Genomic DNA, 15328 nt, shown 5'->3' with positions numbered 1-15328 from the left:
CACACTGTTACAGACTTGATGGCCCCCAGGGACACTCCGTAAGTGGCACGGATGACCACCCGTTCCCCTCCCCAGGGAGGACCATGCTGAGGCATATTCCACGAGGTTCTCAGAGGTCCTGCACTGAAATCCTGCACTGCCCCCCTTTCACTCTCCCGCCCTTTATTTTTCTCTCTTTTCATCTCAGTTCCCCTGTCCCTTCACTTGTGCTTCCCAGCTAGAAACTAGCAGCACCTAGATCTCGTTCTCAGCACCTGCTTTGGGGAGGAATCCAAACTAATGAGCCTCCTACCTGGCTCCTGGACCTCCGCTTCAGAAGCTGCTTCGAGCTTCTAAAGGCAGTGCTGCAGAGAACCAGCCTTGCAGTTTCCTCCAGGCCACAGGGACTTTGCTGCACAACTGGTCTACTCTTTCACTCAACGGCTCTTGGTTGAGTGCCTACTGCTTCACACATTAGGATATACAGCAAACCAAAGCCGGAAACCCTTCCCTCCTGCACCTGGCATCCGGCCCTCACCTGCCCCAGTCCCTCCTCCTCCCCAGTACAGGTGCTGCTTCTCCTGCCTCACTCCTACTTACCACTGAGGTCTCAGCTCAAAGGTCCCTGAGATCTGACCTGCCTGTGCCCTTCCCAGTCTAATTCCCTCCTGAGAACTGCCCTCCCGGATCTGTTCGATTCCCCTTACTCCTGTCATCAGACCCGTCTCCTCCACCATCACACCCACGAGCACCAGACCATGCCTGCTTCACTCTCACAGTAGCCGAGGCCCTTCGCACTGGGCCTGGCACCTAGAGAATGAATGGATGAACAAATGAATGAACTAGTGGCTTCATTCTTGCGAGTGCCGGGCAGGAGGAGACGTGAGACATTCATCCTTATGGATGGACAAGGAGAAGCAGATAAGGAGAAAAATGTCGCCCATACTGGTGACTGAGATGACCACAAATTTTGGTGTCCTAGACCACTGGGTGGAGAAGGCAATGGCACCCCGTTCCAGTACTCTTGCCTGGAAAATCCCATGGACAGAGGAGCCTGGTAAACTGCAGTCCATGGGGTCGCGAAGAGTCAGGCATGACTGAGCGACTTCACTTTCACTTTTCACTTTCATGCATTGGAGGAGGAAATGGCAACCCACTCCAGTGTTCTTGCCTGGAGAATCCCAGGGACGGGGGAGCCTGGTGGGCTGGCATCTATGGGGTTGCAGAGTCAGACACGACTGAAGCGATTTAGCAGACTTAGCAGCAGCAGCAGACCACTGGGTGACAGCAAGAAAGTTCCTGGGACCCAGAGACAGCAACAAGGGGGAGAAACAGTGAGATGCAGAAAGGCCAGGCCAACACAAGAGACCATTTCTTCCTCTTTCACGATCTCCTAGCCACAGAATGTCAACAATGGAAGGTGTCTCAGAAACCACTGATGCTCTCATTTTATAGGTAAGAAAACCAAGACTCAGAGAGGTGCCCTTGGCCTAGGGAAAGATCCACAGTTAGTGACAAGCCTCCAAAGGAAGAGCGCGTTGCTCTTGCTTGTTAAAATCTGAGGCTCAGCAGGGCCCATCCCAGGCTGTAGGCCCAGCTTCCGGCATCGCTGCCGTCAACAGTGAGCAGCTCATTGTCCCGTGAAAGACAGCTTCCGGGTATCAGCGAGCAGGGACTTGTAGGGTGGTCAGACCCCTCTCCTCTGGCCTGGCACTCCCACCTTCCTGTCTCCCACCAAAGGACTGCTCTGGGGAGACCGCCCCGCCCCCAAATCCCACTTTCTAGAACACGGACTTTGGATTTCAATTACCTCTTGCAGGGTTGACCTCTCACTTTATTCCTGCATATTCAGAACTCCAAGAAGCTCATCATCCACAGGATACTCTGGGCATCTCGATGCTACTCAGATGGGAAAGGCAAGTAAAGGCAAGCCCCCCCTGATTGATAGCACACACTAGACCCTGCTAGCTCATTCTGGTTGTTGTCCTAGTGACAAGCTGAATGGTAGACTATGAATGATGTCTAGGATGTGTCCCAAGCAAACTCTTTTTATACCTTCTTTAGTCGGTCAAAAGAATGAGCACATGTACAGAAAAAATAATAGCTCACATTTACTGGAGGCTTATTATGTGCCAAGAGCTATGTCAAGAATGATATTAGTTCTGATTCAGCACATCTATCCCTTGTGGCTCAGCTGGTAAAGAATCTGCCTGCAATGCGGGAGACCTGGGTTCAATCCCTGGGCTGGGAAGGTCCCCTGGAGAAGGGAAAGGCTACCCATTCCAGATTATGGCCTGGAGAATTCCATGGACCGTGTAGTCCATGGGGTTGCAAAAGAGTCAACCACTATTAAGCGACTTTCTCTTCCACTTTCACTTTATAAGGTAGAAGCTTTTATTATCAATGCAATTACTTATGAAGAAACTGAGGCTCAGTAAGGTCAAGTAACTTACCCAAGGCCACACAGCTAATAAGTGATAGAACTGGAGTTCAAGCCCAGTGCATCCGATCCCAAACCCTCCACGTCCCTCCTCCACCAAAGCACTCACTCTTTCCCGGAGATCCAGGTGGTCCTAAACACCAAAAGGGAGGCCAGCGTGAGCCAGGCGCCACCCCTTCGGAAAACAGCATCCCAGAGCCAAGGACAATAAGGGCTGATGACACACAGGTCAGGAGAGATGGTGACTATTGCCACAAGGACTCAGAATCAGCACCCTCAGAGGGCCCCGTGCTTGCCTCTGAGCCTTGTTCTAGGGCCCAAAGCAAAACTCTGAGGCTTTGGAGCACTCAGCCCCCTTCTCTACCCCACACCCCTTCTAACAGCCCTACCCCACGTCCCCCTAACACACCACACACACAGACACACATACAGACACAACTCCACAGCACACCTTGTCAGACTCCATCATTACATAGAGATGTAGATTGCAAGTCAGCGATATGTTATCCTTTGGAGAATATTTGCAGTTTTAAAGCAGATTTAGGAAGAGGCAGTAGTAAGGACTTCCCTGGTGGTCCAATGGCTAAGATTCCATGCTCCCAATGCAGTGGGCCCAGTTCAATCCCGGGTCAGGGAACTAGATCCAACATGCTGCAACTAAGACCCAGCACAACAAACAAATTTTTTTTAAAAAAAAGAAAAAGGCAGTACTGAAACAAAGGAATAGTCCATTCTCTAGCTTACAGTGTCTCAATCAGTTGTAAGGCAATGTCTTACTAATAACAGTGAGTCTACTAAAATTTGTGACTGAGCTACTTCTTGGAAAATTACCTTCCCTAAAACAACATCACAGTCCCTTGAATTCGATATGCATCCTCGAGGAGAAGAGAGAAGATGGCATGGTAGATAGTTCACTAGTAACTGCGTAACTCACAATCCATTTTGACCAAGGCACAATCCAAGTGAATAATTAGGACCTGTGCATTCTTTGTACTTGCAGCATTTAGAAATTATTATCGCACTTTACTTTCTCCCATCCAATCTTTTTAAGACTTTATCAAAACCTGAGTGGCCAGGAGAGTATATTCCCCTGATGTGGGAAGAGATGCTGTAAAGAAACTACAGGCAGAGGAGGGAGAGCCCCGAGATCCAGGGGAGGCCCCAGCAGCTTGGAAAGCACACCCTGTCTTCATTCAGGAAGCCCCAAAACCCTGCCTCCTCCATGCAGTCTTCCTCCACCAGTGTAAGGGAGCTCTCCTGTCCTACAGCAGGGCCAGATAAGCCACCTGTCTAAATCTTCACGGCTGCCATACGAAACGCCATAGACAGTGTGGCTTACACAACAGGAATTTATCTCTCACCATCATAGAGGCTGAGAAGTCCAAGGTCAAGGGGCCAGCAGGTTGACTTCCTGGGGAGAGCTCACTTCCTGGCTCGAAACCAGCCACCTTCTTGCTAGGTCCTCATATGGTCTTTCCTCAGTGTGTGCAAGCTTCTTCAAACAGGCCACCAGGCCCATCATGGGATCTTCCCTGTAGCTCAGATGGTACAGAATCTACCTGCAATGCAGGAGACGTGGGTTCGATCCCTGGGTCGGGAAGATCCTCTAGAGAAGGAAATGGCAATACCCTCCAGTACTCTTGCCTGGAGAATCCCATGGACAGAGGACCCTGGCAGGCTATAGTTCGTGGGGTCGCAAAGAGACATGACTGAGCAACTAACACTGCTACTACTAATCCCATCATGAGGGCCCTGCCCTCACGATCTAAACTAGCCCTAACTATCCCCCAGTGCTCTGTCTTCAAATACCATCCCATTGTGGGCTAGGGGCTTCAACATGTGAATTTGAGGGGGATACAACCATTGAGTGATGAGAATGATCAGCAAAAGAGATTGGTCCTCAGATGACTGATGTAAAAGCTGAATCATTGAGGCTTAAAGACTTCAATATAAGACATGACACCATAAAATTTCTAGAAGAGAACATAAGCAAAACATTTTCTGACATAAATTGTTCCAATGTTTTCTTAGGTCAGTCTCCTAAGGCAATAGAAATAAAAACAAAAACAAACAAATGGGACCTAATCAAACTTATAAGCTTTTGCACAGCAAAGAAAACCATAAACAAAACTAAAAGACAGCCTGAAGACTGGGAGAAAATATTTGCTAATGATACAACCAACAAGAGCTTAATTTGCAAAATATACGAACAGTTCACACAAATCAATAACAAAAACACAAACAGTCCAATTGGAAAATGGGCAGAAGATTTAAATAGACATTTCTCTAAAGACATACAGATGGCTAAGAGGCACATGAAAAGAAACTCAACATTATTATTTATTGGAGAAATGCAAATCCAAACTACAGTGAAATATCACCTTACACCAATCAGAATGGCTGTCATCAAAAAGTCTGCAAACCATAAATGCTGGAGAGGTTATGGAGAAAAGGGAACCCTCTTATACTGTTGGTGGGAATGTAAATTGGTACAAGCATTTGGAGAATAGTATGAAGGTTACTTGAGAAACTAAAAATAAAGTTATACTACTATGATCCAGTAACCCCACTCCTGGGCATGTATCCACAGGAAAACCTGGTTTGAAAGGATACACACACTCCAGTGTTCATTGCAACACTGTTTACAATAGCCAAGGCATGGAAGCAACCTGAATGTCCATCTGCAGATGAACAGATAAAGAAGACGTGGCACATATATACAAATGGAATATTACCCAGCCTTTAAAAAGAATGAAATAATGCTATTTGCTGCAACATGAATGGATCTGGAGGTTATCGGACTAAGTGATGTAAGTCAGACAGAGAAAGACAAATATCATATGATATTGCTTATATGCAGAATCTAAAAAAAAGAATAATGATACAAATGAAATTATTTACAAAATAGAAACAAATTCATTGAGTTAGAGAACAAACTTATGGTTATCAGGGGGAAGGGTGAGGGGAAGAGACAGATTGGGAGTTTGGGATTGAAATGTACACACTGCTCTATTTAAAAGAGACAACCAGCAAGGACCTACTGTATAGCACAGAGAACTCTGCTTAATACTCTGCAATAACATAAATGGGAAAAGAATTTGAAAGAGAATAGATAACATGTATTTGTATAACTGAATCACTTTGCTGTATACCTGAAACTAACGGAACATTGTGAATCAGCTCTACTCCTGGAGGGAGGATGGAGAAAAGGGAGCCTTCCTACACAGGGAACTATAGTCAGTATCCTGAGATAAATCACAGCGGAAAAGAGTATGGAAAAGAATATACGTATATACATATATCTCCTCACAGTCCAGAAAGACTACAGGTTGCAAATATCGTATAGTAAGTATAATGTAGTAAGTTCTACAGAGTTGAACCATGACATGGGCATATAACATTTGTCCATGCAATAACACAGTAAGAAGAGAGAAAATTATCAGTGAAATAACACAACGGTTCACCCACCCACCATTCCTCCCACTAAGCAATGCCCCAGCACCAGCACAAGAGGATAAAGAAAAGCAATCAGACCTTCAGTTCGTTCCATTCTCTCTTGCCTTTCTCGGTATGATCATTGCCCACCTCACTGACATACATTTCTCACTAAAAACATTTTTCATCATTCAGGTTCCCTAAACTGAAGCCAACTACTTCATCTGGGTCATCAGCCAGAGAGGTGGGATCAGTTTCATCACTGGCCAGGTTGAGGTACTTAAGGACTCTGATGTATTTCATGGATGGGTTGAGCAGACAATTTAGCACCCAAAAAAGCACAGAGGGAAATGAGATGATATTTGTAATTACTCCAGAACTAGAGACATAAACTGGGGCTGTCCTGGGCAAGCCAGGCATATCGCATTTCTATTTTTTGGTGACTTATGGAATTTTTATTTATTTTTTAACCTGAGTTTTTTAAACAAACATTTTGTTATACAGGTATCAATTACAAGAATGTTTTCCAGTTCTTATTTTAATTTTATTTTTTAATAAATTAAAAGTTCACAATTATTCAAAAGAAACAGGAAAAGGTCTCTCTCTCTCCTCAGCCACTCAGTTGCCCCCAGAGACAACCTATGGCATACTTTTTTAACACAAATAATAGCATGGTATTCACATTTTCCTGCACTTACTTTTTCTCTTAACAATATACGTCAGACCCATGGCTGATTCATGTCAATATATGGCAAAACCCACTACAATATTGTAAAGTAATTAGCCTCCAATTAAAATAAATTAATTAATTTTAAAATATATATATGTCAGAGAGAATTTATGTCAGTATGAATTCCTCCTAAGGAATTCCTCCTAATATACAATGCTTATTATTTCACTGTATGGATGTACATAATTTATTCAACCAGTCTCCACTGAGGAGCATATAGATTGTTTCTCATCTATTGCTGTAATTAATGACCTTGACCATATATCCTTTTGCAAATGAGCCAGTATATCTGTAGGACAAATTCCTGGAAGTGAAACTGCTGAGTCAAAGGGCATATCGGTTAAGATTCTGTTTGGTTGCTCATAACAGAAAAGCCAAAACAACAGTCACTTAAACAAGACAGATATTTATTTCTCCCTTAAATAAAGAGAGTCTGGAGATGGGCTATCCAAAGCTGTCATGGGCTTCTAAGTGTCATAGAGACCAGGATTCTATCATTTTGCTCTGCCAGCTTCCTGCCTAAAGCTTATATGATTGTGGGGGCCTTCTTTAAGTGACAAAACACAAAATTGCAAACAGTTATTTAGAATGAAGGGGGGGGGAATCATAATGCATCATAGCTTTTTAAAAGCTAAAATAACACAAACATCACTATATCCAGGAAAAATATAATTATTCAACTTCCCAAGATACTTTTGTAAGTTTTTTCCAACTTTTTTGTGCTATACAATCTTTGATCACTTTTCCATAAGATAAGATTTTGTAATATGGAAAATAAAAAGATAATTGAATTTTTCTTTCAGCATGGTTCATTAAAATTTTATTTCTATTGCTGATAGTTAATAGGCATAAACATATGAGATACATTGTTTGTAGGCCTACTGAGGGTTTTGCCCTCCAAATGGAACACTGATAAACTCTATGATTTGTAATGTCCATCAGAAAATATCTGGTATGTTCATAAATGTGTCAGCTCAGTTATTGAGCATGTTCTTGATAGGAGAAAGCCTCCATTTTACTAGGCATCAGTGAGTACCAAATTCTCCACTTAGGATTTTATACATCTGGTAAGTGGAAGAAAATTACACAGACTAGCTTCTGTCTTTGTACATTTCAGCCTTTTTTTCTCCTCCACCGTGGGATGCTTCTGAATTCACATTGTGATGTCACCTCTGGCCCTGCATCTTGGAATCATAAAGCCAGGGAGTTGTCACAGTGAGCAGAAGGGGTCTTCAAGGAAGCCATTCCTACAACAGAACAACTTGCAAATAAACGCAAAGCACCAAAGTGGATCTCATTAAACACCAACTAAATGTTTTCCTTGGTGACTCAGTGGTAAAGAATTGCCTACAATGCTATTCAATCCCAAGTTCAGTCTCTGGGTCGGGAAGATCCCCTGGAGAAGGAAATGGCAACCCACTCCAGTCTTCTTCCCTAGGAAATCCCATGGACAGAGGAGCCTGGTGAGTGACAGTCTATAGTGTGGCAAAAGACACGGATTAGTGACTAAACACCCACACAAATGTATCCCGAGTTCAACTTCCTCTTAGCTGGATCCCCAGACTTCCCTTGGCCATTCCAACACCATCCAACACAAGGGGAAGTGTGACACATGGAAAGTCAGAGTTGAGTTAGCAGTCTCAGCTGTTTACAGTTGAAATAACTGATTTCTGCAAAGACCGTTAAAAGCACCTTGGAAGATGCCTGTGCAAATGAAGGGCTCTGAGGCTTAAGTTCCATTACCTGCATGGTAAGAGATCCCTAGCCAACAGGGTTAATCACACACCCGTGATTTGGAAGATGGAAGAGAGGCTGAGGCCCTTCTTCCTTTGCCAGTGGCAGTTGCTGAAGCACCAGTTTCAGTGACAGAAATTTTTGTGATGGCCATTAGGCTCTATATTCTATGATTTGTCACTGTGTAGACAAGGCTGTGCCAGGCAGCTGTGTGGATCCAGCAGCAGCTTTCTCCAGTTTCTTCCTTGCTTGTTTCAATGTAATTTCAATTCTCATTTCAAACACGCAGAAAGGAAAAGAATATAACAAACATCCATGTACCATCCACCCAGTTTCAATCATCATTCTTATTTTGCCTTTTTTTTTTTTTGGCCCAACTGTGTCATTTGTTAGTAAATTGAAAACATCATGATACTTCACCCCTGAATAGTTCAACATGTATCTCCAGGGAGCAGGGATAATTCTCCAATTAACAGTACCACTATTATATGTAACAAAAACAGCAATAATCCCCTAACATCACCTAAAACTCACTTCATATTCAAATATGTATAATTATCCTAAAAAAATTTTGTACCTGTTTCTTTGAAACCAGGATCTAATAATGTTTCGTGCAAAAAAAATTGTTTATTATGGCTCTTAAGTTTTATCTTATCTAGGACAATTGTCCCTCATGACATTGACTCTATAAAGAGGCCAGCTGTCCTGTAGACTGTCCCAATTCTCAATATGTCTATTTTCTTATGCTTTCATTTAATTATCCCTAGAATTTCCCATGAAATAAGATAGATCTAAAGGCTTGGGTTTTTTTAAGCCATATTATTGAGGTATAATTTATATACGGTAAGCATCGTATTTTTTAATTTACAGTTCTATGTGTTTTGACAAATGCCAGCAGTAATGTAATCTAAAAGCTTGGTTTGATTCAGATTTAACATGATTGGTCAAAATAAATGGATGTTTTGAACTTGCTATTGAACTTTATATCACATCTGCAGGCAAATGGTATCTAGTTGTCCCACAGTTAATGATACTAATTTTGAACATTGGGTTCCTATAACTTTTTGTACTTCTACAGCCATTAGTAAAAGTTAACGGAAAACTACAATAATACAAGAAGAACCATCAAGAGAGCACATTGCTCAGGAAGGAAGGCTTGGGTCATTCTACCAGAGAGAGAATTCTGAACAGCTAAATGCTGGCTGACAACAAAAGGAAGAAGGGACAGGTAGCAGAAGAAGGAAGCTGCAATCAACAGAGGCTGGTTGCAAAAAATGTAGCAAATATGCATTTATTCTTCCTTGCTTTGTTAGGTATTTTCTTCTTCTTTCTTTCCCCTATTATTTTATACAAGGAATGATAGTGGTAGCTAATCTTATAGTCCTTAGAATAGCAAATCTTATCATCTTTAGAATATCCCATTTGATATTCTAAAGACTATAAACAAGATTATTCACTATTCTGGTGACAGAACTGGAAGGGAGAAAAACATCAGCCAGACAGGGACACAATGACTGATGAGTCTTTGGGTCTTTCCTCTCGGGGGAGAGTGTGGCTATCTTCTCATTTGCATTATTTTATGTAACTCTGCTTTCTTTTAGATGGAAGCATGTTGTCCTTATTAATGCTGTTGGGAATTTAAATATGGACAAATGGTGTAAATGGATGCTGAGAAGCCAGAGAGCTGGACCACATTAGATGCTGTCAACTGGGACTCAGCACCTCTTTCTATCCGCCCCCCACCACCACCATCCTCTTCCCATGGGAAATATGATATAGCTCACAGGGACTAGAAACTCAGGAACTACATTTCCCAGACTTCTTTCCCAACTGGGCTATGAATACAGTTAGTTTTTGCCATGCGAGGTGCGAAAGACTGAAGGAGGGTAGAAGCCATTCACACGAGCTTTGGCCACTGTGAGTTTTTGTAGTAGCCAGTACATCAGTGACCAGACTGCAAGGCAGCTTTGCCTTAGTCTCCAAGTGGCAGCAACAGCTTTTCAGACCTCTTGATCACAGCTTTGGGCAATGTGATCAAAAGGAAAAAGAAAAAAAAAATAGAGGCACAATCCTATAATCCTAACGTTTGCTACTTAAATCCCTCCAGTGGTTACTACCATCATCTAAGTCCCTGTACTAAATCCCTTTCTGCTTGAAATACCTAAGATGGCTTCTGACTTCTGATACACTCTTCCAGAGTTTGAACCAATTTGCATTCTTATCAGCAAAGTTGAAGAATGTCTGTTTACCCTGGACCCTAAGTAACACAGTGAATTATTAAACTTTTTATTATTATTGGTCTTTGGGCTAATCTGACAGCTCAAAAAAAAAGGTATCTTAATATAGTTTTAGCTTGCATTTCATTTACTATAAGTGAGGGTGAACGTCTTTCCACATGTTTAGAAGTGGTGTGAATCTCTTTCTGTGCATCGTGCACTAGCTTGCTATGTCACCTAGCTGCAACCAGAAGGCTTGGATCCCAGGTGATGTCAGGTCACCAAAGACTTCCACATTGCCAAATCCAGTAAATAATCTTTGATCGTTTTATTTGTATTACAGCAGCATTTAACAAAGATGGCCAGGGCTCTTCTTTGAGATGCTTGTTGTGCTTGACTTCCAGGGCCCATAGTCTCCTAGTTTTCCTTTTGTGTGTTCCATCTCATCTCCCCATCTCTGCAGCACTGGATTGCCTCAGTCCTTGGGCCACCTCCACCGATGCCTACTCATGTGTGATCTCCCCTAAGCTCAGGGCTTTCAATCATTTCTACACTGAAGGTCCCAAATTCGTGTCTCCAGCTCCACGCCCTCCCTGATTCAAAATCTCCACCTGGATGTTTAAACATCATCTCAAACTAACCATGTCCAAATCAAACTCAATCCCTTCCTCCCTCAAAAAATAAATGAATAAAATCTCCTGCCATAGTCTTCTCTATCTCAGTTAATAACACCACACCTTTGTGCCAGTTTCCTGGGGCCAAAAGCCTAGCAAATGTTCTTGACTCCTCTGTCTCAGCAGCCCCTCCTCTAATCCTTGGCAAACTGTCAGCTCTATTGTATTTGTTGTTGTTGCTTTGCTTGTTTGTTTGCTTTAATTTTTGTTGGAATATAACTGTTTACAATGTTGTGTTAGTTTCCGCTACACCGCAAAATGAACCAGCTGTATGTATACGTATCTCCCCTCCCTTTTTAGACCTCCTTCCCATTCAGGTCACCACGGTGCATTCACTAGAGTTCCCTGTGTCTACAGTATGTTTCCATTAGTTATCTATGTTATACATAGCATCAATAGTGTATAGGTGTCAATCCCAATTACCAGCGCTACTTTAAAAATTCATCTAGAACACCATGTTCACAGTCCCTGGCTTATCGGAGTGTCCTCCAAATGACTTCCTTGCTCCCTACCAGCTGCTGGCAGCATGCCTGCCAGAATGATTCCATGAAAACATACCTCATATCAAGTCACTCCAATCAAAACTCTCCATTGGATCCCCATATTACTCTAAGTAACAACCAGCTGACAACAGTCTACAAAGCCCTTTCGACCTGCCATCTCTGCCAGTCCTTCTCCAGTCTTATGTCTACTTCCCTTTCATACATCCTACTTGGCCATACAGGTCTCCTTGTACTTTACACACACCAAGCACATTCCAGCCTTTGGGATTTTGCACTTGCTGCTCCCTCAGCCTGGAGTAATCTCCTAGGTAGCCAAGCTGCTGGTCCCATGTCTTCCTGGTGTTTAAAGGCCATCTCATCAAGCAGGCCTTTCCTATTTAAATAGTAGCTTCTACCCTCTCTTCAGAATTCCCTATCTCCTTTTCATGCTTTCTTGGCATAGCATGTATCATGATTTGAGATACTGTTCACCACCACCACTAGGATTCCAAGCTCTGTGAGGATAAAGGAGTTGGAGTTATTTTGAAAAAAGTGTGAAAGTGTTAGTCACTCAGTCATGTCTGACTCGTTGTGATACCATGGACTATAGCCCACCAGGCTCCTCTGTCCATGGAATTCTCCAGGTAAGAGTACTGGAGTGGGGTGCCATTCCATTCTCCAGGGGATCTTCCCAACTCGGGGACTGAACCAGGGTCTTCCGCATTGCAGGCAGCTTCTTTACCATCTGAGCCACCAGGGAAGCCCAACTGTTTTATTTATTGCTAAATCCCTAGCACGTAGAACAGCTCTTGGCACATAACAGGCACTAAGTAAATATCTATATGAATAAATGAATGAATGAAGCTAACATAAGACCTATGAGATTTTTATGTAAACGGGACTGGGAGATATAAATCTGGGGAGCAATGAAAGTGGATGAAGTTACTTAAAGGAGGTAAAGCTATAGATGGGAAACTGGGTCACAAGCCTTGTTAAGAGTTAAGTATCTAATGCACATACATATATATATAGGGAATCTAGAAAAATGGTCCTGACGAACTTATTGGCAGGGCAGGAATAGAGATGCAGACACAGAGAACAGACTTGGGGACACATTGAGGGAAGGAGAGCGTGGGATGATTGAGACAGTGGCACTGACACACGCACACCACCAAGTGTAAAACAGCCAGTGGGAGGCCGTGCATAGCACCAGGAGCTCACCTTGGCCTCTGCGATGGCCTAGAGGGCGGGGAGGGAGCCTGAGCAGCAAGGGGTATATGTACGCATACAGCTGAATCACGTTGTGCACTCCAGAAACTGACACAAGATTGTAAAGCAATGACCAGTTCAGTTCAGTTCAGTCGTTCAGTCATGTCCGACTCTTTGCAACGCCATGGACTGCAGCACGCCAGGCCTCCCTGTCCATCACCCTCTCCTGGAGTTTACTCAAACCCATGTGCATTGAGTCGGTAATGCCATCCAACCATTTCATCCTCTGTTGTCCCCTTCTCCTCCTGCCCTCAATCTTCCCCAGAATCAGGGTCTTTTCAAATGAGTCAGCTCTTCACATCAGGTGGCCCAAGTATTGGAGTTTCAGCATCAGTCCTTCCAATGAATATTCAAGACTGATTTCCTTTAGGATGGACTAGTTGGATCTCTTTGCAGTCCAAGGGACTCTCAAGAGTCTTCTCCAACACCACAGTTCAAAGCATCAATTCTTTGGTGCTCAGCTTTCTTTATAGTTCAACTCTCATATCCATACATGACTTCTGGAAAAACCATAGCCTTGACTAGACAGACCTTTTTTGGCAAAGTAATGTCTCTGCTTTTGAATATGCTATCTAGGTTGGTCATAACTTTTCTTCCAAGGAGCAAGTGTCTTTTAATTTCCTGGCTGCAATCACCATCTGCAGTGATTTTGGAGCCCAGAAAAATAAAGTCAGCCCCTGTTTCCACTGTTTCCCCATCTATTTGCCATGAAGTGATGGGACCAAAGGCCATGATCTTCGTTTTCTGAATGTTGAGCTTTAAGCCAACTTTTTCACTCTCCTCTTTCACTTCCATCAAGAGGCTTTTGAGTTCCTCTTCACTTTCTGCCATAAGGGTGGTGTCATCTGCATATCTGAGGTTATTGATATTTCTCCCGGCAATCTTGATTCCAGCTTGTGCTTCCTCCAGCCTAGCGTTTCTCATGATGTACTCTGCATATAAGTTAAATAAGCAGGGTGACAATATACAGCCTTGACGTACTCCTTTTCCTATTTGGAACCAGTCTGTTGTTCCATGTTCAGTTCTAACTGTTGCTTCCTGACCTGCATACAGGTTTCTCAAGAGGCAGATCAGGTGGTCTGGTATTCCCATCTCTTTCAGAATCTTCCACAGTTTATTGTGATCCACACAGTCAAAGGCTTTGGCATAGTCAATAAAACAGAAATCGATGTTTTTCTGGAACTCTCTTCCTTTTTCCATGATCCAGCGGATGTTGGCAATTTGATCTCTGGTTCCTCTGCCTTTTCTAAAACCAGCTTGAACATCCGGAAGTTCATGGTTCACGTATTGCTGAAGTCTGTTGAACTTTAAGCCAACTTTTTCACTCTCCTCTTTCACTTTCATCAAGAGGCTCTTTAGTTCTTCTTCACTTTCTGCCATAAGGGTGGTGTCATCTGCATATCTGAGGTTATTGATTATAATATAGAGTATAAAGCAATTATACTCTAATTAAAACATAAATATTTTTGAAAGCACACATTTAAACAAACAAAAGAGTTAAGTGTCTAGTTAACTATATTTCAGCTAAAAAGAGTTAAGTGTCTAAATTGGAGATGAGTTTAGTGAAAACAAGATGAAAATGCTATAGGGCAGGTGAGGGTTAAGAGTAAAAGCTAACACATAAAATGTGTCAGGCCCTTTTTGTGTATTAATTTACACCAACCCTAAGAGTTCAATACTATTACCATTCCCAATTTTCAGGTAACTAAATGAGCACAGAGGGTTTGAGACTTGGCCATGGCCATTTGACAATGCCGCAGTGAGAAGCTGGGCTTTAGTCTTCATGTTTTTCCCACTGCACCGTGACTGCCTTGACAAGGGCTGACTAGGACTGCATCAGGGTTGTGGACGATCCATCTCCAGTCTCCAACTCTGTGCTCACCAAGAAATACGGGAAGGGCACACTTAGAGGAAGGCAAAGTGGTCTGTGGGGGCTGAAACCCATTAGCAGAGAGCGCTCTGGGTAGAGGAAGGGCCAGGAAGCATGGGTTCTTATCCAGGCTTTGCCACTAACTCTCAGGAACCAGGGACTTGTTATTGCCCTCTCTGACCACTCCCTGCCTCCTTGTGGGAAGAGGAGCCAACTCATATAATCTCAAAAATCCCTTCCAGTTGGGAAATTCCAGTCTATAAACAAGCAGCAAAGGTGATTACCACATACTGTAGACACACCTTTCTTAACATGTATGCAGAGTGCATCAGATACGCTGATGAAGCACAAGCTGGAGGAAGCACAAGCTGGAATCAAGACTGCCAGGAGAAATATCAATAACTTCAGATATGCAGATGACACCACCCTTATGTCAGAAAGTGAAGAACTAAAGAGCCTCTTGATGAAAGTGAAAAAGGAAGTGAAAAAGTTGGCTTAA

Source organism: Bos indicus, chromosome 10 (assembly GCF_029378745.1).
Source record: "Bos indicus isolate NIAB-ARS_2022 breed Sahiwal x Tharparkar chromosome 10, NIAB-ARS_B.indTharparkar_mat_pri_1.0, whole genome shotgun sequence".
Classification (NCBI taxonomy): Eukaryota; Metazoa; Chordata; class Mammalia; order Artiodactyla; family Bovidae; genus Bos; species Bos indicus.
This window is presented reverse-complemented; position numbering follows the sequence as displayed.